Source organism: Lissotriton vulgaris, chromosome 5, assembly GCF_964263255.1.
Source record: "Lissotriton vulgaris chromosome 5, aLisVul1.2, whole genome shotgun sequence".
In the NCBI taxonomy this organism is placed as follows: domain Eukaryota; kingdom Metazoa; phylum Chordata; class Amphibia; order Caudata; family Salamandridae; genus Lissotriton; species Lissotriton vulgaris.
The window spans coordinates 1,798,517,292-1,798,543,864 of record NC_141693.1 but is presented as its reverse complement, the minus strand read 5'-3'; the positions used below and the strand labels follow the sequence as shown (position 1 = coordinate 1,798,543,864).

General features: G+C 50.1%; 1 protein-coding gene across 2 annotated transcripts in view; it reads left to right on the top strand.

The window, feature by feature from the left end:
* Positions 1-26,573, top strand: part of KLHL10 (kelch like family member 10) — a 100,946-nt gene that overhangs the window by 31,200 nt on the left and 43,173 nt on the right. The window lies entirely within an intron of this gene.

The window sequence follows — 26,573 nt, the reverse complement described above, 5'->3', positions numbered from 1 at the left end:
TAAATGTAGTTGTCACAGAAAGGCATAATTCCATTATGGCCTGGCTTAGGTCCTTACTACATGTTACATGATTGCGAATCCCTGATGCACGTTCTGCCTCAAAGAAAATGGGTACCCTAGCTGGTGTAGAGACCCTCGGGCCGATTCACAGAACTAACTTAAGACAAAATCCTAAACTTACTACTTTTGATATTCACAGAAGTTAGGATTTTGTCTTAAGTTTGTCTTAAAACAGACTTAAGACAGACTTAAGACAAAATCCTAACTTAAATCTGTCTTAAGTTTATTTTAAGACACACTTAAGACAAAATCCTAACTTCTGTGAATACCAAAAGTAGTAAGTTTAGGATTTTGTCTTAAGTTAGTTCTGTGAATCGGGCCCTACGTGCTCAAGTGTCCTGGAATCATCGTGAATATAACATTTTAAAAGTTTTGTTGTGATCTTATTATAGGCTGCAGGGGATGCTGCAGAATCCTCAAATTGACCCTGCTAGAGTTCAGAAAGTCAATGAGCACGTTTTCTGACACATTGCTGCTTATACTTTTACCATGGAGATTGGTACTTACTTTTCATTCTCTGCCTGCATAGTTGAAGGATTTTGTAAAGTGAACTATCTGTAAATCTTGATGGGGAACACAGAGTTTGAAAGAAAAGACTGGAGGATGTCAGTTTTTTCCTAACATACAACAACATTTAAATACTTGTAAATTAATTGCCCAAATTTTACAGCATAGAACTGCAGTTAGGAAAGAACGTATGAAGCACATTTTTTAAAATCATTTTGAAGTGTGATTGAAAAAAGATTTTAATACAATTAAATTAAATCAATACACTTAACATGGTGATGTCCAAATGATGAATATTTGCTCGAACTCAATTTCCACATATTATTTATAAGCTATATAGTTTTATCAATAAAACTGCATGACAGTATGAATTGTATGGCCATTTCAGTGGAAAGTGTTCTGTCCATAAATGACAGTGTGCTACCACACCATACTTTAATAATATATTTGCGACATTGTGCTCCAAAATTACTAACGGCTACGTGCCACACCCTTACCACTCTCCGCTGAATGGGCATGCCCCCATTTGCTACATTTGTTCTTTTTGTGACACAGGGGTTTTTACTAAATCCATACAGGGTGACCGTCCGTTACTTGGGCCTCATGTCCGTTGTCCATGATGATCCCTTTTACTGACACATTTTGTCTGTAATTATGGACATTACAGCAGGCTGCTTTGTCCTCCTGGAAGAAGCCTCAGAGTTCTGTAACAATATAGGTGCCAGCTCACACTCCTGCTGTGAACCCAAGGGCCTGAGGCAGCCACTCCACGGCCTGGTATAGACTGCAATTGGCCCATTATTATTGTTTGCCGGCCTTTTATCACATACAGAATGATAATTGGCCTCTCTATGTAGCTACAGCATTTGCTGGGCTTCCTCCTGTCCCAGCCTAGGACATGGCATTCTGCTTTTGTCCAGGGGCTGATGTCACCCCACCAGGCGCCAAGCTTTGAGAGGTTGCATTTTGACACATCTTACAGGGTTAAAATCACAGACTTCTAGTCTCTTGTGTGCCAACAATTTGAGGTGCTAATAAAATGTCATTTTAACTCTGGAAATTAATGTATTTGTTCCTGAGATCTGAGTTTTGCCTGGTCTGAGTTTTGACTCTTCATAAAGTAGCGCAGAAGGATAGTGTGACTCAAGCAAAGCACAATATGTAACATGCAGATCAAAGAATTGTTTTTTATGTAGATAGTTCAGTGGTTATGGTTTTTGTCACAGAGTCCCTTTTGTTAAGTGCAGTTCATAAGATACAATCCTAATATAGTATAGTGAGCTATGAACCATAATCAAATTACAGCCTTATTGTTTTTCTCTAATCTTTCAATATTCTAAGGTTGCTAAATAGTGTTCTTTTGGGTAATAATAATTACTTATCAGTAAAAATAACTTCAACCCCTATGTTATGTTTTAAATCCCACGTTAGTATTTCTTCAGGCTAAGCATTCTTAACATATAATGCCTACCAGTATGGAAGACATGGGACTCCTACACATTTTAGTCCTCATTGCCTTCAGGAGGACCTCTGGAATTATGTGTCGGGGAAGGGTCAATTTATGGGGCAGGCAGTGGCGGCCGGCATGACGCACAGGTGGCGTGGCGAGGCAGGGCATGGGGGAGGGTAAGGGGTTGCTCACTAAAAAAATCTCTGCTCCTTGCTCCTGCTCTCCTCGTGGGACAGAAAGGCAGGATGAACAGCCAGGCGCCACTGACCAATCACAACGCTGCAATGCAGCGTTGTGATTTGTATGCACCCAGGCTCACCTGACCAATCACAACGCTGCAATGGAGCCTTGTGGTTGGTTTTGAGCTTCCTTGTTCGACGCTCAACCAGGTAATGGGGCCAGAGCTTGTTCTCCAAGCATGCTGTAAGCCCGAGAAGGCCGACCAAACAATCACTGCGTACTTAGGAGTAGGCAAACCACTTCTCCCCTGCCCTGCTCTGAGAGCAGAGTAGTGCCGCCTTGTTGTCAACACATGCCTTTACCACGCAAGTCTTACAACGCAAGTCGTTACAACGACTTGCGTTGTAGGGCGTGGATTTAGGAATCTTATAATTTTATATTCCAACACCAGTCCCCTTAACAGTAGGGAAGGTGTTGGAATATAAAATTGCAAGATTCCTTATCCCACAGCGCCATCCAGCGCAAGTCGTAGTAACGACTTGCGTTGTAATAGCTGCGGGGTAAAGGCACTGCGGTGTAAAAACCGCGTCGTAAACGATGTTCCCCCTGTACAGCAGACCCAAACATTAGAAGATATCCCATATATGAAGGATAATGGATGGTGAGAAAATATAATCACCCAACTGGTGGAATGCATAAGAGTTAAAATAAAACCTAGTAAATTAGGTGATGGTAGGAAAAAGAGAACCCAGAATAAAGAGAAGACCTGGTTCGATGAAGAATGTCATAAAGTAAAAGCAAGTATAAGACAAAGGGAAAGAAGACTTAGAGGAAATTATAAGGTAAACCTTTGGGCAACCTTCAGAAATTAAGGATAAAATATAACATGAACACTAGAAATAAAAAAAGCACAAGCAAAGAGAGTTGCTGTGCGAAATTATTACCTGTAATAGAATCTAAAGATTTGAAAGGTTTTTGGTAGGTGGTCCAAGAAAGTTCAGGCAAAATACTAAGGTCCTTGAATTGCGTTGTCCCAGAAGATGATTGGGTACGTTTTTTTGGGGAAATATACGGAAATTGGCCTGTAAAAGACAGATTGAGTTCCATACTATGGTCAGGTGTAAGGGAGCTCACTAAGGAACACTTCACCCCTAGTAATATTTAAAAATAAAATTCTAACCTCACCCTTTCTCAAGCCGCTGGCCCAGACAATCTCCAGGCAGTAGTAATAAAAACCAGGCCAGAGTGGTTCCTGGGAATACTTAATACAGGTCATATACCAGGAAATTGGAGAGGAGCAATCATAAGACCCATCCACAAACGAGGAGATATAACAGCCTGAGGAATTATAGATTAATTAACCTACTGGACATAGGTGAAAAAGTATTTTGTCAAAATAATCTTGGAAAGACTTAAGGACTGGGCAGATACATATCAGGTTGTGCCCCCGGAACAGGGAGTGGGGGGGGGGTTAAAGAGGGGCACTCTGGTCCATTGTGCAGAAGTCTGTCGAGCAAAGGGGAAGTTTGTTATGCTGCTTCGTGGACTTCCGTTTTTGCCCCAGGTCTCAAACTTCTCACAAGTCTGGATGGATCCTCTTTCAGAGGTAGAACTTACATCAGAAATCAAAACACCTCCTGTTACCGCACTGCATGTTCCAGGTAGCAAGGACTACTTCTCATTTAGCGCAGCCACCTGTGGTGGATTTGGAGACCGTTTTTCTTTCCATTCATGCTCCAACAGGCCAGCTAGAGCACACACTTACATAATTCAATTATCAAGCTAGCTACCTTGCCTTTTGTAATTGAAATTTGAGCCATTTTTCCTAAAAAACTCTTATTGTAAATATATGTACAGTATTATATCACCTTTGTGTCCAATACACCAACTTGGTCACTGTGTCACCACACTCACCATGTCACTTTAATCACTTTCACATGTGCCGTTTTATTAATCGAACTATCGGACACCCTTCTTATGTTTATTGCGATAATTCTTGACCTTGTTTAATTATAAAGCATAATTTTCTTTTGAAGAGCCTACGTTGTTGTTCTCTTTCGTGGGCTACAGACATAGCAGCTCCAAGGAAAGCTACTGCAGGAAGGAGTTTCAACAACCATTGAAAGCATGCTCAGTGTGTTTCTGTGTTTTAATTGCATTCAAAACCTAAAAGGAGGGGATGTGGCCTAATGGCTATAGCGTCGAACTCTAAGTTGGGGAACAGGTTTCGAGCCTCTGCCCATCCCACTCCGGGTGACAAATGCAAAACAACAGTTGATGGACAGAATGCAGAACAATGTCATACATTCACCCCAGTACAGAGATCTGGGCCTAAATCCATCATTCTGTTGCACTTCACACCACCCCAGTTCAGACATGGCCATATGCAAATCAGCCTTGACCCTGTGCCTCTGCATTCTATCCATCAACTGTGGTTTTGCATTTGTCACCCCGAGTGGGATGGGTATGCTCAGACGTGAGTCCCAGGCTCTCCATACCACTGATGTCAAGCTATCCTGGCTGTAGACGGCTGATAGCCAGAAACCGGTCCTAGGATGCTTGATTCCGGTCTAGGAAAGACATGGCTTGGCAGTTCGGGCTGGACTGTTCCCAGGAGGCATAGGGTCAAGGCTGATTTGCATATGGCCATGTCTGAACTGGGGTGGTTTGGAGTGCAAAACAACGATGGATTTAGGCCCAGATCTCTGTACTGGGGTGAATGTATGACATTGTTCTGCATTCTGTCCATCAACTGAGGTTTTGCATTTGTCACCCCGAGTGGGATGGGTATGCTCAGACGTGAGTCCCATGCTCTCTACACCACTGGAGTCAAGCTATCCTGGCTGAAGACGGCTGATAGCCAGAAACCAGTCCTAGGATGCTTGATTCCGGTCCTGGAAAGACATGGCCTGGCAGTTTGGGCTGGACTGTTCCCATGGGGCACAGGGTCAAGGCTGATTTGCATATGGCCATGTTTGAACAGGGGTGGTGTGGAGTGCAAAAAAAGATGGATTTAGGCCTAGATCTCTGTACTGGGGTGAATGTATGTGTTGGACTTGGCCTTCTCCCCTGAAATGTTTTGCTTTTGACCCCCTTGACTAGGAGGTCTCCCCCATGGTAGTAAACCTGTATAGGCCATGTGTGGTAAGAGTTGCCCTCTTTTAACATTGTAATGTCACGAAATGGTGTGCAGGAAATGTTCCCCCATTTTAGAAATGCACCTAACTGAAATGTTCTGTATTTAAAATGAATGCCATGGCCATGGGTTTTGCCACCTGACTGCCATAGGTCAGCGGTCTAGATATTATTACCCAGTCACCCCTAGCTTTTGGGGGGAAAGCCTGGCACCCAGGGTGCTCAACCCCTCCCCTTGAGCCAGTTTAGGCCAGCTTTGCCAATATTCTAGATGGTTCTGGCACTGCCTTGGAGGAGGGTATAAGTAAGGGGGATGTGCCACCAGAGAGACACACAGAGCTGGGACAGGAACGTGAGGGGACCTGCTGCGAGGTGTTACAGCCACATGGGCCTGTGAGCTGGGCCCTGCACCCCTAAGCCCCCCCCTCTGCTGTCCCCTGGGCCCCTGAAGAAGGAGGGCCCACCTAGGTCCCTGTCACTGTTGGGACCTTGAACCACGCCAGCGCCGCGATGAAAGAGCGCAGTGAAGGGAAGGAGCCGGTTGGATTCCCCCAGGAGGTGAGGAGTGTGCCCCTGGGGCCTGTGGTGGGACTGTCCGCCCCCCTTGGGAAGCTGTGGCCCTTCGGAAGTGCTGTGGACTGCTGACCGTGAACAGAACAGATTGCTAGCCCTCCTACTTATTTAGTCTCGCTCTCGGCTTATGAGACAACAAACAAAAAACCAAGTCACTTTGTTTGTATGGGTAATTTTATTTAACCCTTTTACTCATTATTTTTGGTAAGATTTATCTATTTCATAGGCAAGAAGAACACTTTATATACACCTATACACAATACAAAACATTTATACATATTTACAACTACTATACAAATATCACATAAACAATGGATCAAACAGTTATCAACAAACTTCTTGTGTGAAAAATATATAGCAATTCCGTATTAGACCCATAAGGTGAGAAAAAATGCGACAGAAATCAGAAATTAATTCACAGTTAATTCCAACAAAAATGACTGCACCCGTCAAGGGTAGATATTTTGGGGTGTCTGTCTGCTGTTTGCCGACGCGTTTCGAATCTGTAAAAGATTACAGATTCTCCTCAGGGCTCTCTCAGTGTTTTCAATCTACACAAAAATAAAACGAAGCTTGTTTAAGTGTTTGCGACTTGTTTTAAAGACCCCCTAAGATGGCTGAACTGTGCTGAACTAGTTACCTTTATACAGAATGGTGTGGGCTCTCGTGGTTCAGTTGTACATGAGGGGCTGTACGCCGCAGAAAGTCAGTGAAATAGAAGGTTTATTCTGGAAAAAATAATTCAAAAACTTACAAAGCCATCTGAAGCAGTGCCATGTGACTACTACAGACCTAAAACTAGACGCTCATACCTTCGTCGAGTGTGGCATTGGATGCTATATTAGGTCCTCTGTTTGCTCATTCTACCATTTCCGTGCGACCTGCAAAGCATAAGGGTCGCGCTCAGTATTGACATTGATTATGGCACAAAAACACTCGTGAAGTGTTGCGGAAAATAGTGAAGCCACATACCTAAATTTCTGGTGGTGAGCACGGGGCGCCGATCGCCATGCCGTTTGCTCGTTGTCTTAGTTTGAACCCAGATTCAATCGGTGGTGGGGACACATGTTCCTCCCCGTTGTTTACAAACGCGCGGCTCACTCGCGCTGTAAGACATAAAAGGGTCCCTTAGTCCCTGACTTGATACAATTTTGATGTGCTGAAGTCTCACGCATTTGGAGCCTGGAACCAGGAAATGCAAACGCTGGAACAGCCTAGTGGCTGTACAGGGCTCCTACATCATAGTGAGCCTGGAGCTGGGCATTATGGATGTTGTAGTTTATCAATGGGGAATACATAAACTCATTACAATCTTGAAATTTCTGAAAGTGTGTTCAACCCCGTTTGGGTACTGTTGAACTTGAGTATCAAATAAGCCTCCTTTTTCAATAGGATCTGTTCTATGTTGATACCTGTTTTCGGTTGGTTAATGCTGAATAGCACGGTCCAAGTAAAATCATTTTCTACGTGTTGTTTGTCGGAGAAATGTTGGACAAGGGGCGCAGTTAACACTTTATTTTTAACGCGCGACCTGTGTTGTGTCATACGCGTGTTGACCTGCTGATTGGTCTTACCAATATAAATTTTGTGGCAGGGACAAATTATGGCATAGACGACATTTTTTGTTCTGCAGTTGGTGAAACTGGTGTGAGACCAAGTCGTATTGGAATGTTGAAAGATGGTACCCTCAATGGTTGTATCGCACGCGATACAGTTCCCACACCTATGGTGTCCCTCGATAGGGTTAAGACCCCATTTTGACAACAAGTCACTTTTGGGTTTGGCTATTCTGATGTCCGCACGGACTAGTTGTTGGCCAATATTCTGATTTCTTCTAAAAGCGAATATTGGGCGAGGAATAGGTGTCTCCAATTGTTCCAGCAAGTGCCAGTGTTTTAATACCATTTGGCGTATGTTGTGAGTTTCAGCACAAAATGTCGTCACACAAACTAGATTTTCAAGATCACGTTTGACTTTTGTTTCAAGAAGGCACTCCCTCGGTGTACAACTTGCTCTTTTAAAAGAATGTTTGAGAAGCTTTCTAGGATATCCCCGTTGCGTTAGTTCTTCACAAAATTTTGATCCATGTTGCTCGAATTGTGCCAGCTCTGAAAAATTTCTCCTGATTCGCAGGAGTTGTCCATATGGCAAGTTTGCCCTCAGGTTTCTGGGATGTGAGCTCCCATAGTGGAGTATGGTATTCCTGTCCGTTGCTTTCTTGAAAAGTGAGGACTTCAAGGAACCGTCAACATCTCTTACTTCCACATCGAGGAATGTCATTTTGAACTGCTGACCGGCATAAACTGCTGCCTTCCCCCCTAAGCGATGCGAGTCCAAAGACTGTTGCTGCCCAAGCACTGAAATTGCTGAGTGCTGCTCTGCTTTGTGCCCGGTCGTGGGGTCCTGAAGCGCTATTAAAGAAGCTACCAAGCGCTGGCCTCTCCAGACCTGCGGTGCCCCCCCCAGCGCTGGATTATTCCCCCCTGCTGGGTGTTGGGCCGTGTTGTGTCCCGCGAACTGTTGTTGCCCCTGAAGCGCCGTATACTCCAAGCGCTAGTGCCAGGACTGCTGTGAGGTGCTGTGAAGCTTAACGTCCTCAGCGTTGTGGCCCCGAGGCGCTATAGCCTCCCAGGAGCTTTCCGGCCTCAAGCGCCGTGACCCCCGCAAGAGCCCAACTCACCGCTGTAGCCTGAGGCTCCTGTGGGCGCGGGTCATTCCCCGCTGGTCGTGCCCTCATTGCGGCGTCCCCCGGAGCCAAGGAAGAGCCGCCGATGTGGAGAAAAGGCGGCGCTAGGCCTTGGGAGCGAGATTATTCGCCTCACGTGACGGGGGCGCGTCAAGCCACGCCCCCGCCGCGCATTGATAGGCCGCGTGGCCGAGCCCCCGGCAATCGAGCCTCGGATTGGCTCTGGGGCTCAGTACACGCCAGTCCGGCCTATCATTGGCTGCCACCCACGCGCCTTCCTCCTGATTTGTCCCCGGGCCCGGCAAGCACCGAGGAAGGCCTGGGACTGGGAGAGATACCAACGCGGGGGCTTGGCAAGTGCACCGGAGCCCCCACCCGCCACGGACATCGCCGGAGGGCTCAGGAGGAGAGCGTGAGCCCCCATCATTTCCCGGAGATGCCGCAAGGTGCCCGGAGCTACCCCGAAGAGTGTGATAACTCCCCGGGGAGGCGGGCGATAGACCAGGAGGAAGAGCAGGCCCCACAAGGAGCAAAAAGGGAGCCCCACGGCTGCCCCTCCCCGGTAAAAACTGTAGTTGGGCCCAGTTGGCCCCCCATCGGCCGATGTAAGTACTCAAGACTGGGCCGAGGCCCCCAGAAGGCGCTAGGGGAGGGCCGCCATGTATAAAAGTTAACCCCTTTTTGGGGAATAGTTCCTGACAGGTGGAGACCAGGTTTATGCCTGATGAAATGCTTGATTCCTGGAGAAATATTGGGATCTGAAGAAGTGTTTTGCTTCCGGTCTATTCCTGCTTGATGAAAGGGGCATTACTTCCTAATGAACTGTGGCCCCATCTTTAATGAAATGTTCCTTGCCTTAATGGAATGTTTGCTTATCCATTGAAATGGTTATTACCTCATGAAATGGTAGGCCTGATTAATCAGGGTAATGCACGGCTTGTTTATGAGTGAAGAAATGTTAACTACCTGCCTACAGGCTTACGGTGATATTCTTTAATGGTTGCTCCCCATAAAATGTTTTACTCCTATCTAATGGACGGGAGGGCTTTACCCTACTGAAATGGTGGTCCTTATCTACTGAGTGGGTTACTTCTAATTAATGAAACGTTTATTCCAGCCTGACCAGTAATGAAGTGTTTTACCCCCATTTAATGATCGGCTGATTCCTGCAGCTAGGAAACATTGATGGCTGGGTAATGCAGCGTTTGTTCTCCTAATAAGATGTTACCTGAATGCTAAAGGATTAGGACGGCACAAGGTTATCTGATTTTCACTTAGGTGTTTAGGCCTGCCTAACGGAAGCTGTTGACTCACAGCCTACAGTTATCTGAGGTTACTGTTTTTATGCTAATGGTGTTGCCAATGTACTGCCTGACGTTTGTGTGCAGGGTTGGGCCTGGAGAGATTTAGGCCCTACTAATGTGATTTATGTTGATGGCATATGCCCCCATGTTAAAAAGAGTTCATGCAGCACCAAGGTTGATGATGGAGTAAACCTTGATGTGCCTTTTATCGCAGGTGTCCTGCCCCTATGCTGGCCTGACATGTCATTCCAGGCCCCTGGTTACCTCCCATGTTAATGAGCAAGCCATGCTGATTTATTACAGGTGTTCCTGTCGTGTTGGAGTTATAGTGCAAGGTGTGTACTTATGCTAATGTTGTGTTCAGCAATTCCAGCCCACTACTAAGGATTAGAGCCTGAGTTGGCCCGCCATATTGACCCCAGGTTTTATGTCAATTCAATCACATTCTTTTCCTTTCAGCCATGGACTTTCGGACTGGACCTCTTTCCCATGGTCCCCCTTGTAAATAGTCCCCCTTGTAAATAATCCCCCCTGACACACTTGGCTGTGGTGCCAGTTGGCGCCGTGTTGTGATACCACTGTTTATGCATTTTTGCCTTGCAGGTTGGAGATATACTAAACTACTTACTAATTTTCCAACTCAAACTGGTGTCCTGCCTCTTTTGTGGAGTGCCTGCTGAGTCGTATGTGGGTACTGTGTGGATGCTTCACATGTCCTCCGAAGTTTGGCCTGCCCGCTAGGTTCCATGCTACCCCCTCGGAGATTTGGTAACCCCATTTCTTACATTGGTGGCAAGCGGTGGGATAGGACTTGTGTTTGCGCAGTACCACGGCGGCCACGGGTTACACCACAAGTTTAAAAGTTGCCCTGTTTTAAAATTGTAATGTCACGAAATGGTGTGCAGGAAATGTTCCCCCATTTTAGAAATGCCCCTGACTGAAATGTTCTGTATTTAAATTGGATGCCATGGCCATGGGTTTTTCCACCTGACTGCCATAGGTCAGCGGTCTAGATATTATTACCCAGTCCCCCCTAGCTTTTGGGGGGAAAGCCTGGCACCCCGGGTGCTCAACCCCTCCCCTTGAGCCAGTTTAGGCCAGCTTTGCCAACATTCTAGAAGGTTCTGGCACTGCCTGGGAGGAGGGTATAAGTAAGGGGGATGTGTCACCAGAGAGACACACAGAGCTGGGACAGGAATGTGAGGGGACCTGCTGCGAGGAGTTACCGCCACATGGGCCTGTGAGCTGGGCCCTGCACCCCTAACCCCCCCCCCCCCTGCTGTCCCCTGGGCCCCTGAAGGAGGGCCCACCTAGGTCCTGTCACTGTTGGGACCTTGAACCACGCCAGCGCCGCGCTGAAAGAGCGCTGAGAAGGGAAGGAGCCGATTGGATCCCACCCAGGAGGTAAGGAGTGTGCCCCTGGGGCCTGTGGTGGGACTGTCCGCCCCCCTTGGGAAGCTGTGGCCCTTCAGAAGCGCTGTGGACTGCTGACCGGCATAAACTGCTGCCTTCCCCCCTAAGCGATGCGAGTCCAAAGACTGTTGCTGCCCAAGCGCTGAAATTGCAGAGTGCTGCTCTGCTTTGTGCCCGGTCATGGGGTCCTGAAGCGCTATTAAAGAAGCTACCAAGCGCTGGCCTCCCCAGACCTGCGGTGCCCCCCCCAGCGCTGGATTATTCCCCCCTGCTGGGTGTTGGGCCGCGTTGTGTCCCGCGAACTGTAGTTGCCCCTGAAGCTCCGTGTACTCCAAGCGCTAGTGCCAGGACTGCTGTGAGGTGCTGTGAAGCTTAACGTCCTCAGCGTTGTGGCCCCAAGGCGCTATAGCCTCCCAGGAGCTTTCCGGCCTCAAGCGCCGTGACCCCTGCAAGAGCCCAACTCACCGCTGTAGCCCGGGGCTTCTGTGGGCGCGGGTCATTCCCCGCTGGTCGTGCCCTCATTGCGGCGGCCCCCGGAGCCAAGGGAGGGCCGCCAATGTGGAGAAAAGGCGGCGCTAGGCCTTAGGAGCGAGATTACTTGCCTCACGTGACGGGGGCGCGTCAAGCCCCGCCCCCGCCGCGCATTGATAGGCCGCGAGGCCGAGCCCCCGGCAATCGAGCCTCGGATTGGCTCTGGGGCTGAGCACACGCCAGTCCTGCCTACCATTGGCTGCCACCCACGGACCTTCCTCCTGATTGGTCCCCGGGCCCGGCAAGCACAGAGGAACGCCCGGGACCGGGAGAGACACCAACATGGGGGCTTGGGAAGTGCACCGGAGCCCCCGCCCGCCACGGACATCGCCGGAGGGCTCAGGAGGAGAGCGTGAGCCCCCATCATATCCCGGAGACGCCGCAAGGTGCCCGTAGTGACCCCGAAGAGTGTGATAACTCCCCGGGGAGGCGGGCGATAGACCAGGAGGAAGAGCGGGACCCCCAAGTAGCAACAAGCATTTACAATGCAATGTTCTCGGCAATATTATAGGTAGAGCTATCGGCGTTGCTTTTTTTTGTTCCCTAAGTAAATGTTATTGTCATTTCTATTGTCAATAGCTTAAGTGTTTGCATATGTATTATATATTGCATTAGACATATTGCCTTAGCAGAGAGAGAGTGAGGTAGCGCCAACCCCCTTTCAGGGCGCAAACAGACTGGAGAGAAAATGGTGAATACTACTGAACATGCTATTTTGTGGATGTGCACAGACCCACAGGACGTTCCAACCCTGCTTCCAGCCCTTATATGTAAACTGTCTGAAAGGTGTCTAAATAACTCAATTGCTATCCATTCATAAAATGTACAAAAAAAGTTACCTCACGCATAATCAGAAAGGCTATCGGGGCTCATAGATGAGAACACTGCCATATGTCTCAACTACACATCAGTTATGTAGTTGAGACATATGGAAGTCATAACAAAAGGGATAAGTGGACTTTTTTTGTTTACAGAAAAGCAGATTTCTGAACATTCCGTCTCTTGCACAAGCAGGTATTTCATAAAATCCCACACCCCTGGTTTTAACTGTTCATGAGTAAGCTACTCTGAGGACAACCACCTAGATGTCACACAATGGTTTCTGACGGCTGTTGAACTAGCTTTATTGCCACTAGACTGAAGCAAATATAAAGTCCATGGTGAAATCTGGACTATGCAACGGTTCGCAATTAGCAACCGCTGTTTCCTTCTAGCCCACAGAACTTATGAGAACCCACAATATGACATTTCAGCTTTTTATGGAAGGGGCGGAGGTAGACTGCACCTGGAAGAATTAGACAAACATCTGGTGCAAAGAGGTGGTACGGGCAACATGGAAGTTAAGCCGGCTACCAAGGAAGATGTTAGCATAATTTATGATAATTTCAATTTGATTCCAAAGCCAAAAATGAAAAGTCAAACAACGGCAACCTTGAAGACTTGATGTCAAAAATGACAAGAATGATGACCGTGCAATGGGGGGTGAGAGGGGGGGGGGGTCGGGGCTGGAGGAGGGGGGAGTTTGGGCAGTCCAATGTTTACCCTTACTTCTGTATTTGTTGAATGATTCTTTAAGTAGAAAATTGGATCGTGCTCTATTTTCTGAAGCCTTAATGTCCTGCAGCTACCTCTGGGGTACAGAGGCCTGCATATTGTGTACAATCTTCAATAAAAAATGTTTTAAAAAAAAAGGTTTTGATTTTTCTGGCCATCGTCTCATTATCCCAATTTGAACAGTCCAGAGGTGCAGTGCTACATCATTTGCTGAGGACTCGGAAGAAATGGATACCCATTTCCTCGCTTTTATTATGTCCCGTTCTATTAACCCCTTAACTATATCAAATGTTTTAGACAAGCTAATGAGCATAAAGCAAAAACAATCCTTGATCTTTCACTACATGTCCCTGTGAGGCCCAGAAGTAACTCTTAACGAAGTCTCCAGAGCTCAGCTGGCCGTCCAGTGTTCTGACTACCCTGCAGCTACTGAAACACTCAGTGACTCTGTTCTCCTCCAGTTTAGTAACTCGTAACTTTGCAATGCCAATCTCGCTCTGTTACCAGCACAGCCTGGAGCTTGTGCCCTAAGAAACATTTAGACACCACTAGAGTTGGAAAGAGTCACAAGCATTTGGTTTTGCCAGAGATGCCCTATGTATTTTATTTAGAAAGTGATTAGGAAGGTATGAACTTTAAAAAAATATGACAGGCTGTCAAGTAGGACTGAGTTGTTAGAATAAAAGTCTCTTCATTCATTTTTACAAAAGTACGTTGTTTTATTAAACAGTAATTCATGGAAAAACAACCTAAACGCACATCCCCGCCCCCGCCCCCTGATCCCCACCACCATCTGGGAAATTGTGACTACCAATCACTTGTGTACCCACAGCTCCTAAAAACGCGTCAGCACCGCAAAACGCCTCAAGTTTACCAATAGACCGTTATCACCAGATCAGCAAACTACACTCTGATGATCAGCACATCGTTCGTCCTGCGTCAATAGCCCTTCAGCCTCCCACCTCGACTCATTACTTGCCTCAGAATTCCCTTCAACAGCATTAACTGCGTTAGGACTAATTCAATCAATCAATCAATCAAAGACATTTATAGAGCGCACTACTTACCCGTAGGGTCTCAAGGCGCTTGGGGGGGGGGGGCGTTACTGCTCGAACAGCCAGGTCTTCAGCTTCTTCCTGAAGGAGAGGTGGTCTTGGGTCAGGCGCAGGTCGGTCGGGAGGGAGTTCCAGGTCTTGGCGGCCAGGTAGGAGAAGGATCTTCCTCCTGTCGTCGCTCTTCGGATGCGGGGGATGGCAGCGAGGGCGTGGCTGGCTGATCGGAGGTGGCGTTTGGAAGCATAGAAGTTGATTCGGTTGTTGAGATAGCTCGGGCCTTGGTCGTGAAGGGCTTTGTGTGCGTGGGTGAGGAGACGAAAGGTGATTCTTTTGTTGACGGGGAGCCAATGCAGGTCTCTCAGGTATCCGGAGATGTGGCTGTTTCGTGGGATGTCGAGGATGAGTCTGGCTGAGGCGTTCTGGATCCGCTGGAGTCTCTTCTGGAGCTTGGCGGTGGTACCGGCGTAGAGGGCGTTGCCGTAGTCCAGTCGGCTGGTGACGAGGGCCTGGGTGACGGTCTTCCTGGTCTCGGTGGGGATCCACCAGAAGATCTTCCGTAGCATGCGTAGGATGTTGAAGCACGCCGAGGAGACGGCGTTGACTTGCCTGGTCATGGAGAGGGAGGAGTCCAGGATGAAGCCCAGGTTGCGTGCGTGGTCTGTCGGTTTGGGTGCGGTGCCCAGGGCGGAGGGCCACCAGGAGTCGTCCCAGGCGGAGGGCGAGGGGCCCAGGATGAGGAACTCCGTCTTGTCTGAGTTCAGTTTCAGGCGGCTGGTCGTCATCCACTCGGCCACATCTTTCATCCCTTCGTGCAGATTGGCTCTGGCGGCGGAGGGGTCGTTGGTCAGGGAGAGGATCAGCTGGGTGTCGTCGGCGTAGGAGATTATGTTGAGGTTGTGTTGGCGTGCGATGGCCGCGAGGGGGCTCATGTAGATGTTGAAGAGGGTGGGGCTCAGCGAGGATCCTTGAGGGACGCCGCAGATGACTTTGGTGGCCTCTGACTTGTACAGTGGTAGGCGGACTCTCTGTGTCCTTCCGTCGAGGAAGGAGATGATCCAATCCAGTGCCTTCTCCTGGATTCCGACGTTGCTGAGGCGCTGTACTAGGGTGCGGTGGCAGACCGTGTCGAATGCCGCGGAGAGGTCTAGGAGGATGAGGGCCGCTGTGTCTCCGTTGTCCATCAGGGCTCTGATGTCGTCGGTGGCAGCGATGAGGGCGGTCTCGGTGCTGTGGTTGGCTCGGAAGCCCGACTGTGAGGGGTCGAGGGATCCATTTGTCTCGAGGAAGGCGGCCAGCTGCTTGTTGACGGTCTTCTCGATGACTTTGGCTGGAAACGGGAGGAGCGAGATGGGGCGGTAATTCTTGAGTTCGGTGGGGTCCGCTGTGGGTTTCTTGAGTAGAGCGCTGAGATCGGCGTGCTTCCAGCTCTTAGGGAAGGTGGCGGTGTCGAAGGAGGTGTTGATGATGTCCCGCAGGTGGGGTGCGATGACAGCGTCGGCCATGTTGAAGACGTGGTGAGGGCAGGGGTCGGTCGGAGATCCGGAGTGGACGGAGTTCATCATGCGGACGGTGTCTTCGGTGCTGATCGGAGTCCAGGCGCGGAGGGTGGTGGTGGGTGGCGTTGCTGCGGGCGTGGCGTGCGTCGGTTGAATGCTGAAGCTGTTGTGTATGTCTGCGATCTTGTTGTGGAAGTAGGAGGCGAGGGAGTTGCAGAGGTCTTGCGATGGGGTGATGTCGTTGTTTCCTGCGCTGGGGTTGGAGAGCTCTTTCACGATGTTGAAGAGTTCCTTGCAGTTGTGTGCGTTTTTGTCCAGCCGGTCCTTGAAAGCAGTTTTCTTGGTGGCGCGGATCAGTTGGTGGTGCTTCCGGGTGGCGAGCTTGAGGGTGGTCATGTTGTCCGGTGTTGGTTCCCTTCTCCAGACTTTCTCGAGGGCTCGGCAGTTCTTCTTGGAGCTCTTGAATTCGTTGGTGAACCATGGGGCCTTCTTGCTGCCGGGTCTGCTGGGCGGGGTCCTCAGAGGGGCGAGTTCGTCCGCGCAGTTGCTGATCCACTTCGTGAGGTTGTCGGCGGCCTGGCTGGGGTTCGCTGAGCTGGCAGGAGGGTGCTGGCTCAGGGAGGCGGCGAGCTGGGCGGCTGTGATCTTGTTCCAGCTTCTACGGGCAACCTGTTGCTGGTGGTGGTGGATTGTCGTTCTTTTGAAGGTGAAGTGGACACAGCTGTGGTCCGTCCAGTGGAGTTCTGTGGCGTGGCTGAAGGCGATGTCTGTGCTGGATGAGAAGACGGCGTCGAGTGTGTGTCCGGCGAGGTGGGTGGGGGTGGACACCAGCTGCTTGAGTGCAAGGTTGGCGAGGTTGTCGAGCAGGGTGCTGGTGTTGCGGTCGTTGTTGTTCTCCAGGTGGAAGTTGAGGTCCCCCAGGAGGATGTAGTCAGCGGAGGGGAGGGCATGCGGGCTGACGAAGTCGGCGATGTCCTCGCTGAATTGGGTGCGTGGTCCCGGGGGTCGGTAGATCAGGGTGCCTCTGAGGGTGGTCTTCGGGTCGGTGTGGATCTGGAAGTGCAGGTGTTCGGCGGTGGTTAGGGAGTTGTCAGTGCTGGTCGTGATACGGATGGTGTTCCTGTGGATGATGGCGATGCCTCCTCCCATCTGGTTGGCGGTGCGGTCCCTCCGGGTGATCTTGTAGCCCTCAGGGATGGCTATGGCGATGTCGGGCGCTGAAGAGGCGTTCATCCAGGTCTCCGTGAGGAAGGCAACGTCCGGGGCTGTGGTGTCTAGGAGGTTCCAGAGTTCGATGGCGTGTCTGTGGACGGAGCGGGTGTTGAGGAGGATGCACTTGAGGTGGTTGCTGCTGGTGTTCGGCTTGCCAGGTGCTGGTGGCGGGCAGGTCCGGATGCAGGTGAACTTGCAGGCGTGACAGCTGAAGGGTCCGTGGGAGCGACGTGGGGTGGCTCGGTAGCATCCTGGGAATCGGCCGGTGTTGAGTGCGATGAGGGTGGCGGCGGTGTACGTCAGGCGGGTCGGTCGGGGTCCTCGTGGGCCAGGGGTCCTGGCACTGGGCGCGGTCCAGGCGCGGACGGGCGTAGACGGGCTTACCTTTGGCGGGCCTTCGGCGCACAATCGGCGCGCCCGCTGCGCGTGACCGCTGCGCGTTCGCACGGTCGCCATATATGGCGAAGTGCGCGGGGGGCGGAGCAGCTGGGAGGCGGGAGCGGGGAGGGTACAGAAGGCAAAAAAGGGGCGGGGTTAGCGGCGGTGGCGGGAAGCGGGGAGCGGGGAGGGAAGATGGAGGGCAGCTACACGGACAGCAAACAGCAAAACAGGCAATACAGGCAGAACAGAAGTGAAAAATACACAATTTACAATAATACTAACAGTGATGACACCAGGGTGAGAAGTGGCAAGCACGGACCACGCTGCTCGAAGGAGGGGGCGTGGTCACGCGGCAGCCGGGCAGCGAGGCAGAAAGGCAGGGAAGCACACGCAGCAGCTGGTGGCCGTGCGGCGCGGGGGTGTCCTAGAACTAGGTCACACTCACCTGCGTCGCACGGTCGCCATATATGGCCAAGTGCGCGGGGGGCGGAGCAGCTGGGAGGTGGGAGCGGGGAGGGTACAGAAGGCAAAAAAGGGGCGGGGTTAGCGGCGGTGGCGGGAAGCGGGGAGCGGGGAGGGAAGACGGAGGGCAGCTACACGGACAGCAAACAGCAAAACAGGCAATATAGGCAGAACAGAAGTGAAAAATACACAATTTACAATAATACTAACAGTGATGACACCAGGGTGAGAAGCGGCAAGCACGGACCACGCTGCTCGAAGGAGGGGGCGTGGTCACGTGGCAGCCGGGCAGCGAGGCAGAAAGGCAGGGAAGCACACGCAGCAGCTGGTGGCCGTGCGGCGCGGGGGTGTCCTAGAACTAGGTCGGAACTAGGTTGGATTCGTTCCTTCTCCTCTCCCCATACCATGTGCATTTTACTGAGGAGAGCGGTGGGTGCCACGGATGACTGAAAACGGCATGCCAGGGAATGAATGACTGCTCGGGAACAAGGAAGTAGAAAAAGCGAAAACGAAACTTACCAGGAGACGCTGGCGCCGTGAGCGTACGCGAGAGCAAATCGGCGCATGGCCAGCTCTCCCATTCACAATGCTGCGCGCGTGCACAGCTCTTGTCTCGTTTTTCCGGAGATTTTTGCCTGAAACGCTGACAATAGTTCTCTGGCTAAAACGCGCTTCGCGCGTTGCTAGCCGAGAACCAAAAAGGGAGCCCCGCGGCCGCCCCTCCCTGGGAGAAACTGTCATTGGGCCCCGTTGGCCCCCATCAGCCCATGTAAGTACTCGAGACTGGGCCGAGGCCCCCAGAAGGCGCGAGGGGAGGGCTGCCATGGATAAAAGTTAACCCCTGGTTGGGGAATAGTTCCTGACAGGTGGAGACCAGGTTTATGCCTGATGAAATACTTGATTCTTGGAGAAATATTGGGATCTGAAGAAGTGTTTTGCTTCCTGTCTATTCCTGCCTAATGAAAGGGGCATTACTGCCTAATGAACTGTGGCCCCATCTTTAATGAAATGTTCCGGCCCAGTAACATACTCATCCTTGCCTTAATGGAATGTTTGCTTTTCCGTTGAAATGGTTATTACCTCATGAAATGGTAGGCCTGATTAATCAGGGTAATGCACGGCTTGTTTCTGAGTGAGGAAATGTTAACTACCTGCCTACAGGCTTACGGTGATATTCTTTAATGGTTGCTCCCCATAAAATGTTTTACTCCTATCTAATGGACGGGAGGGCTTTACCCTACTGAAATGGTGGTCCTTATCTACTGAGTGGGTTACTTTTAATTAATGAAACGTTTATTCCAGCCTGACCAGTAATGAAGTGTTTTACCTCCATTTAATGACCGGCTGATTCCTGCAGCTAGGAAACATTGATGGCTGGGTAATGCAGCGATTGTTCTCCTAATAAGATGTTACCTGAATGCTAAAGGATTAGGACGGCACGAGGTTACCTGATTTTCACTAAGGTGTTTAGGCCTGCTTAATGGAAGCTGTTGACTCACGGCCTACAGTTATCTGAGGTTACTGTTTTTATGCTAATGGTGTTGCCAATGTACTGCCTGACGTTTGTGTGCAGGGTTGGGCCTGGGGAGATTTAGGCCCTACTAATGTGATTTATGTTGATGGCATAGGCCCCCATGTTAAAAAGAGTTCATGCAGCACCAAGGTTGATGATGGAGTAAACCTTGATGTGCCTTTTACCGTAGGTGTCCTGCCCCTATGCTGGCCTGATGTGTCATTCCAAGCCCCTGGTTACCTCCCATGTTAATGAGCAAGCCATGCTGATTTATTACAGGTGTTCCTGTCGTGTTGGAGTTATAGTGCAAGGTGTGTACTTATGCTAATGTTGTGTTTAGCAATTCCAGCCCACTACTAAGGATTAGAGCCTGAGTTGGCCCTGCCATATTGACTCCAGGTTTTATGTCAATTCAATAACATTCTTTTCCTTTCAGCCATGGACTTACGGACTGGACCTCTTTTGCACGGTCCCCCTTGTAAATGATCCCCCCTGACACACTTGGCTCTGGTGCCAGTTGGCGCCGTGTTGTGATACCACTGTTTATGCATTTTTGCCTTGCAGGTTGGAGATATACTATACTACTTACTAATTTTCCAACTCAAACTGGTGTCCTGCCTCTTTTGTGGTGTGCCTGCTGAGTCGTATGTGGGTACTGCGTGGATGCTTCACATGTCCTCCGAAGTTTGGCCTGCCCGCTAGGTTCCATGCTACCCCCTCGGAGATTTGGTAACCCCATTTCTTACAGTATGTCATAGTTCTGCATTCTGTCCATCAACTGTAGTTTTGCATTTGTCACCCTGAGTGGGATGGGTATTCTCAGACGTGAGTCCCATGCTCTCCACACCACTGGAGTCAAGCTATCCTGGCTGAAGACGACTGATAGCCAGAAACCGGTCCTAGGATGCTTGATTCCGGTCCAGGAAAGACATGGCTTGGCAGTTCGGGCTGGACTGTTCCCATGAGGCACAGGGTCAAGGCTGATTTGCATATGGCCATGTCTGAACTGGGGTGGTGTGGAGTGCAAAAAAAACGATGGATTTAGGCCTAGATCTCTGTACTGGGGTGAATGTATGACATTGTTCCGCATTCTGTCCATCAACTGTGGTTTTGCATTTGTTACCCCGAGTGGGATGGGTATGCTCAGACGTGAGTCCCATGCTCTCCACACCACTGGAGTCAAGCTATCCTGGCTGAAGACGGCTGATATATCAATCAACATAAGAGTGTCACTAATTGCAGGAATCAGATGCTACAGTAAAAAATTCAGTGAAATTGTAGAATTTCTAGCATCAGAGTAGACTGTTAGTACAGTGGGAAAATAGAGTGCACGTGCTCAGAGAGAACTAAAAGGACCCTCAGACGTGAGTCCCATGCTCTCCACACCACTGGAGTCAAGCTATCCTGGCTGAAGACGGCTGATAGCCAGAAACCTGTCCTAGGATGCTTGATTCCGGTCCAGGAAAGACATGGCTTGGCAGTTTGGGCTGGACTGCTCCCATGAGGCACAGGGTCAAGGCTGATTTGCATATGGCCGTGTCTGAACTGGGGTGGTGTGAAGTGCAAAAAAACGATGGATTTAGGCCCAGATCTCTGTACTGGGGTGAATGTATGACATTGTTCTGCATTCTGTCTATCAACTGTGGTTTTGCATTTGTCACCCCGAGTGGGATGGGTATGCTCAGACGTGAGTCTATGCTCTCCACACCACTGGAGTCGAGCTATCCTGGCTGAAGACGACTGATAGCCAGAAACCGGTCCTAGGATGCTTGATTCCGGTCCAGGAAAGACATGGCTTGGCAGTTCGGGCTGGACTGTTCCCATGAGGCACAGGGTCAAGGCTGATTTGCATATGGCCATGTCTGAACTGGGGTGGTTTGGAGTGCAAAAAACTATGGATTTAGGCCCAGATCTCTGTACTGGGGTGAATGTATGACATTGTTCTGCATTCTGTCCATCAACTGTGGTTTTGCATTTGTCACCCCGAGTGGGATGGGTATGCTCAGACGTGAGTCCCATGCTCTCCACACCACTGGAGTTAAGCTATCCTGGCTGAAGACTGGTGATAGCCAGAAACCGGTCCTAGGATGATTGATTTCGGTCCAGAAAAGACATGCTTGGCAGTTCGGGCTGGACTGTTCCCATGAGGCACAGGGTCAAGACTGATTTGCATATGGCCATGTCTGAACTGGGATGAATGTATGAAATTGTTCTGCAATCTGTCCATCAACTGTAGTTTTGCAAAATGAATGTGTCCGTCTGTAACTCAACTGGTGCTCATGTAAAGCGTTCTGAACCCTTCTGGTCGAGTTTGCGCTATATAAAACTAAAAACATTTTTAAAAAAAGGCAATGCCTTAGCCCAGTGAGCTGAGTGCCTGTCCAAAGGCCCACTAACGGGTCAGATGCCAGATAGACATAGCCATTCACTGTGGATACAATTATAAAATTACCATAACTGAGCTGAATAATGATAACACATCTGAGCTCCCATTTTATAGTTTGGTGTCTGGTTTATAAATAAGTATTTGTTAAAGGGGGTTGAACAGTTAAAATGGTCGTTAATGAAGTCAAACAAAATAGCGGAGTTGGTTTTTGTGCCAATGTATATTACGTACCCTTGCTAGCAATTTTCAGCATCAGCAGAAATGTGCCTCATGCATTGGGCTCAAATCAAACAATATCTTTAGAGTTCGTGGAAGCGAATAAGGTGCTAAACATGTAATGCGACCAACAGAGAGTTCAGTGCTGTGCATTTTCCCTCAGCTTTGTAAGGGTTACCTTCTGGCAAGAAGTTAACTCTCTCGAAAACCCTGGTTCCTGTTTATTCCCAATGCTTTAAATGAGCAGGTGCTGTCAGGTAAGGAGCACCTGCACTTCTGTAGTTTGAAAGGGAGTGCACCTGCATTTCTCTGTAGGGGTGCAGTAATTTTAATGAGAGAGCATTGCTGCTTCTCAGTTACAGACAGGTGCTCTTGAACTGTGATACCGGCATGCCAGCTTTTCTATTTTTTAGGAATTGTTTCTTCCACAAATGCAGGGGCATTCTTTTAAGTTTATAATAGGTCTGCCTGCCTCTCTGCAGAATGATAAACGCTAGTGAGATTGGAGTTTTATTCCAATCACCGATAAGGTCTAAACAAAGGGCACCCATGTGATTTACAGGTGACTTGCAGTGGCATTTGTGACCCTGCTTCTTTCTCGTTTATTCAAAATCTGCCCCTGAGAGGCCCAGCTTTCAAAGAGCTGCCTCCCCATTGGGGTTATAAAAGTCCCTAACCTACAGTTCCTGAACAATATGGTCTAGAGCGAAGCAATTGTCATCCACTGAGAATACATTTTGGTAACACCATCACCCTTGTAAATGTAAATGTGTTTCGATGTATATAGCGCGCTTTAACCCAGGGGCCTCAAGGTGCTTGCTTAGGGAACCCGTCCTGGTATTCCCCTGTGAGGTACCCCGGCCGGGTATCCACAAGGTGAAAGCCAGGCATCCCGCCGCGAGGGGCCGTAGTGGAGATTAAGCAAGCTATTGCCCAGAGTCGCAGAGTGTGACCTAGTGAGTCGAGTAGGCACCAGAGCGAGAATTGTCGACTCCGTGGAATTTTTGAGCCCGAGACCCGCTGAGGCGGGGAATCGAACCCTGGTCCACGGCCGATCTCAGCTTCTGGGTCTGCCGCCTCTAACCACTGAGCCACGCTTCTCCACCCTTGTCGATAACTCTTCCAAAACTGATAACAGCATCATCCTAGCCAACAGACCAACCAGGCACACAGGATGGAGTGGAGGGAATCAAAGAGAAAACTACCTTTCCTTCTGCATGAACTATCATAACCTAGACCCCCCACCTTGAAAAATACCAGGGCGTCATTTAGAATTCCGTTAAGTGGGATCTCCACTGTAAATCGGCAGGCTCCACTTCCGCCACATTTGCCGTTGCCCCTTCTCGGTTTACACTGGATTTCTTGAAGCAGATTGTCCTTGCATGGGTCCACCATGGTGGACAGGGAAAGTCAATTATGGCCTCCTTGTGAAGACAGATACTCCTTGCATATTATGGTCATTGTTTTTATTTCTCAAAAACAAAGCTCCACAAGCATTTATTTCTAATTAAAGTTCTCCGGCACTGTACGCAGAGGGCTTTCTTTAGAAATAAACCACTAATATGGCATAAAACTGAAGAGAGGGAAAATGGTCAGATACAGAGAGGATTGAGTCTTCACATAGCCATTTTGTACTAAATCTTCTTCTTACTCTGCAATTTATAATATGGCTGCTACTGCTGATTCCTATCCACTATGACGGCTCCCCATTAACCGTTGAGGACTGTGTACTGCATGCATGTTGAGGGATCAAAATTCTAGGGTATTGAAAGTGACTTTGTAATACATTGGATTAAATTGGGGTGGACGGCTACCCACCTTAAGGAATAATAATAACCCTTGTCAGGGTGACCCATCAACTCTCTAGATTACCTGAGCTCAAGCCCCTGGTAGCTGCATAGAGCAGACAGTCTTAACTTAGGGCAATGTGTAAAGTATTTATGCAGTACCAAAACAGTAATTAAGTCAAAATGCAGAACAACAAACATTCCAACCCAAATTAGAAAAACAGAGTAAAATGTAATAAAAAAAATGATATGAAAATGGCAAAAGTTCAATAAGGGGGAACCAGAGATATGAAGTTATATAACTTTAAGTAGAAATAGCACCAAAAAGCACAAAGTGCCAATATTGCGGTATACCCGAACCAAGGTGGAATTTGAGTCTGATCGTGATGGAGCAGAGGCCGGATAAACCAACCATTTTGTCTCAGATTTTACCTTCAGACTTGGTCCTTTATGTCCTAATTCACCACAGAAGTGCACATTGAAAGACCCAGGACAGCAGGGGAGTCAATAAGAGAGTGTCAGGTAGAGGACAGGAGTAGAGGACAGGAGCAGGGTCCAGTCCAGGTCCGGTTTCCACTGCACAGTTGGTAAGTTGCAGGAAAGGCCTCTTGTAGCTTGTTGTATCCCAATAGCTTGAACAGGAGGTCAACCTTATGACCCGTGGGGTCCAATTCCTTTGTAACGGGTACAAGTGGGAGCATGACCAGCCCTTCAGGGTTCCATTCAGGTTAAACACAGCAGGCCCAGTCCTCTTCTGTTCTTTCTCAGGTCCAACAGACTTCTGCAGTGCCACATTTATGCCTGGCATTGTCTAGTGAGTGGGAATGACTCATGTGCACACTCTAACCAATGAGGGAGAAGTTTCTAGGGCAACCCAACCTGCTTCGGGCATTCACAAGATGTGAAAGTCTTTTGATATACTAAACTGGGGTCTGAGGCCTATGGATCTGTGGGGGAGTATACCATGAAAATCCTAGTTTCCTCCCACATCTAACATTAAATTCCAGTTTTAGGGGGGGGTGGCTTGTAGCCAACATGGCGGACGTGTTCTGAGCCGGCTTCGTCCAGCCCGATGATTATCCAACAACTATCCTGTCAATCCGTTCTTACTGAGACTGCTACTACAGTACCTGGGCGCAATACTGGCCCCCCTGTCGACTGGCGTTCTTTGCAGAGTCGTGGGCCGCCGTGGAGCAGAGATTTTGCGGAAGCGGACGTGAGGCCTGGCTTGGTGCAGAGGGCCCGCAAGTGTGAGGTCGCACAGCTGCGGCGGATCCGGGGCCGAGTGTGGAGCCGGGCCTGGCCGACGGATGCTCCGAGAGGCGTGGGCGGTTTGGAGTGGCAGCGGGGGGCCCACCGACTGTCCGGCAGTCTTGAGCCCTGAGGGAACCTAGAGTATCGGACGGGTGTGCTGCGGTGCGGCAGGGAGGCCCGGCGGTCAAATCAGGGTGAGGAGGAGTGCCTGGTTCGATTGGGGACAGCTAATCCGGAGGCCGGAGGGGGACGACGAGGTGAGAGGAAGCAGGCGGCCAGCGAGAGGGGCGGCAGGCCTGTACTCCAGAGTGCTTCTCTCCCCTGGAGTGGTGTTGGGGACCAGCGGCACTATACGGCCGCGTGGGGGACCATCAGGGTTTTGGTTGGCTGCTTCGCCCCCCATACTACCCTCTCCTCATCGGGGGTGCAAGGTGGCCCCCAGGGGGTCCAGCAGCGGGAGCGGCGGAGCGGAAGCCCCCCCCCCACCCAGTTCATCTCCTGGACCTCAGAGGCGGTTGGAGGCCCGGCCGGGCCGAGCGAGGGCCGCTGTGACTGGGGCAGGTTGCACAGCCCCTCTCCGTTTGAAAATGTCGTCTCCGCTGGGCCTCTATGCAGGAGTTTGGCGCGCCCCCATTTCCCCCTACGGACTGTGTTAGTGGCGAAGCGGGGGGGAACGGCCGGAGGCACCCACACCAGAGACATTGCCCCGGGCCTGGTGGGGCCTATGGCGTAGCGGTGAGGGCAGGACATCGGCGGGCCGAGAGGCTGAGCCCTGGGGTTGGGTCGCTGGCCCACATCTTATTCCACGCTCTGGAACACGCAACTTTGTGGTTGCTGGGGTCCGTGGGACTGGCCGTGGGTGTGTGGACTGAGCTCGGCCTTGCCTGTGGGCCGGTGGAGACGTTGTGAGGAACCTGCCAGGTAGCACAGGCCGGCCTGCGTACCCAGGTGGAACTGAAGCCCCCCGGGGGTGACTGTGTCGTTGGGTCCAGTACGGAGGGGCGGCAGTAACCAGTCAGGGGGAAGTCACAGGGTGTGAGTTGGATCGGTCCAGTTGGTCTACGGCGTGGCCATGACCTGAGACAAAGGAGGCAGCGGCTCGACTAAACGGGGGCCTATTGATAAGTTTACTGGCCCAGGGGCAGGGTCTGGAGCATCTGGGGGTCAGCCAGGAGAGGGGTTGGTTGGGTAGGGGATATTTTGGTTTTCAGGTCGCACTTTCACCACAGGCCCGACACCGCCCACACACACACCACCGAGGCTTAACATTCGTATTGCATGGCGAGATATTCCCCAATGGCTAGTACGTCTGTGGGTGGGCATGGAATGCAGGGTGGTCTTCGTATTGTAAGTTGGAACGTCTGAGGGGCATTAGACAAGGTCAAGCGGGGGGCAATACTCCAGCATGCGAAGCGCTC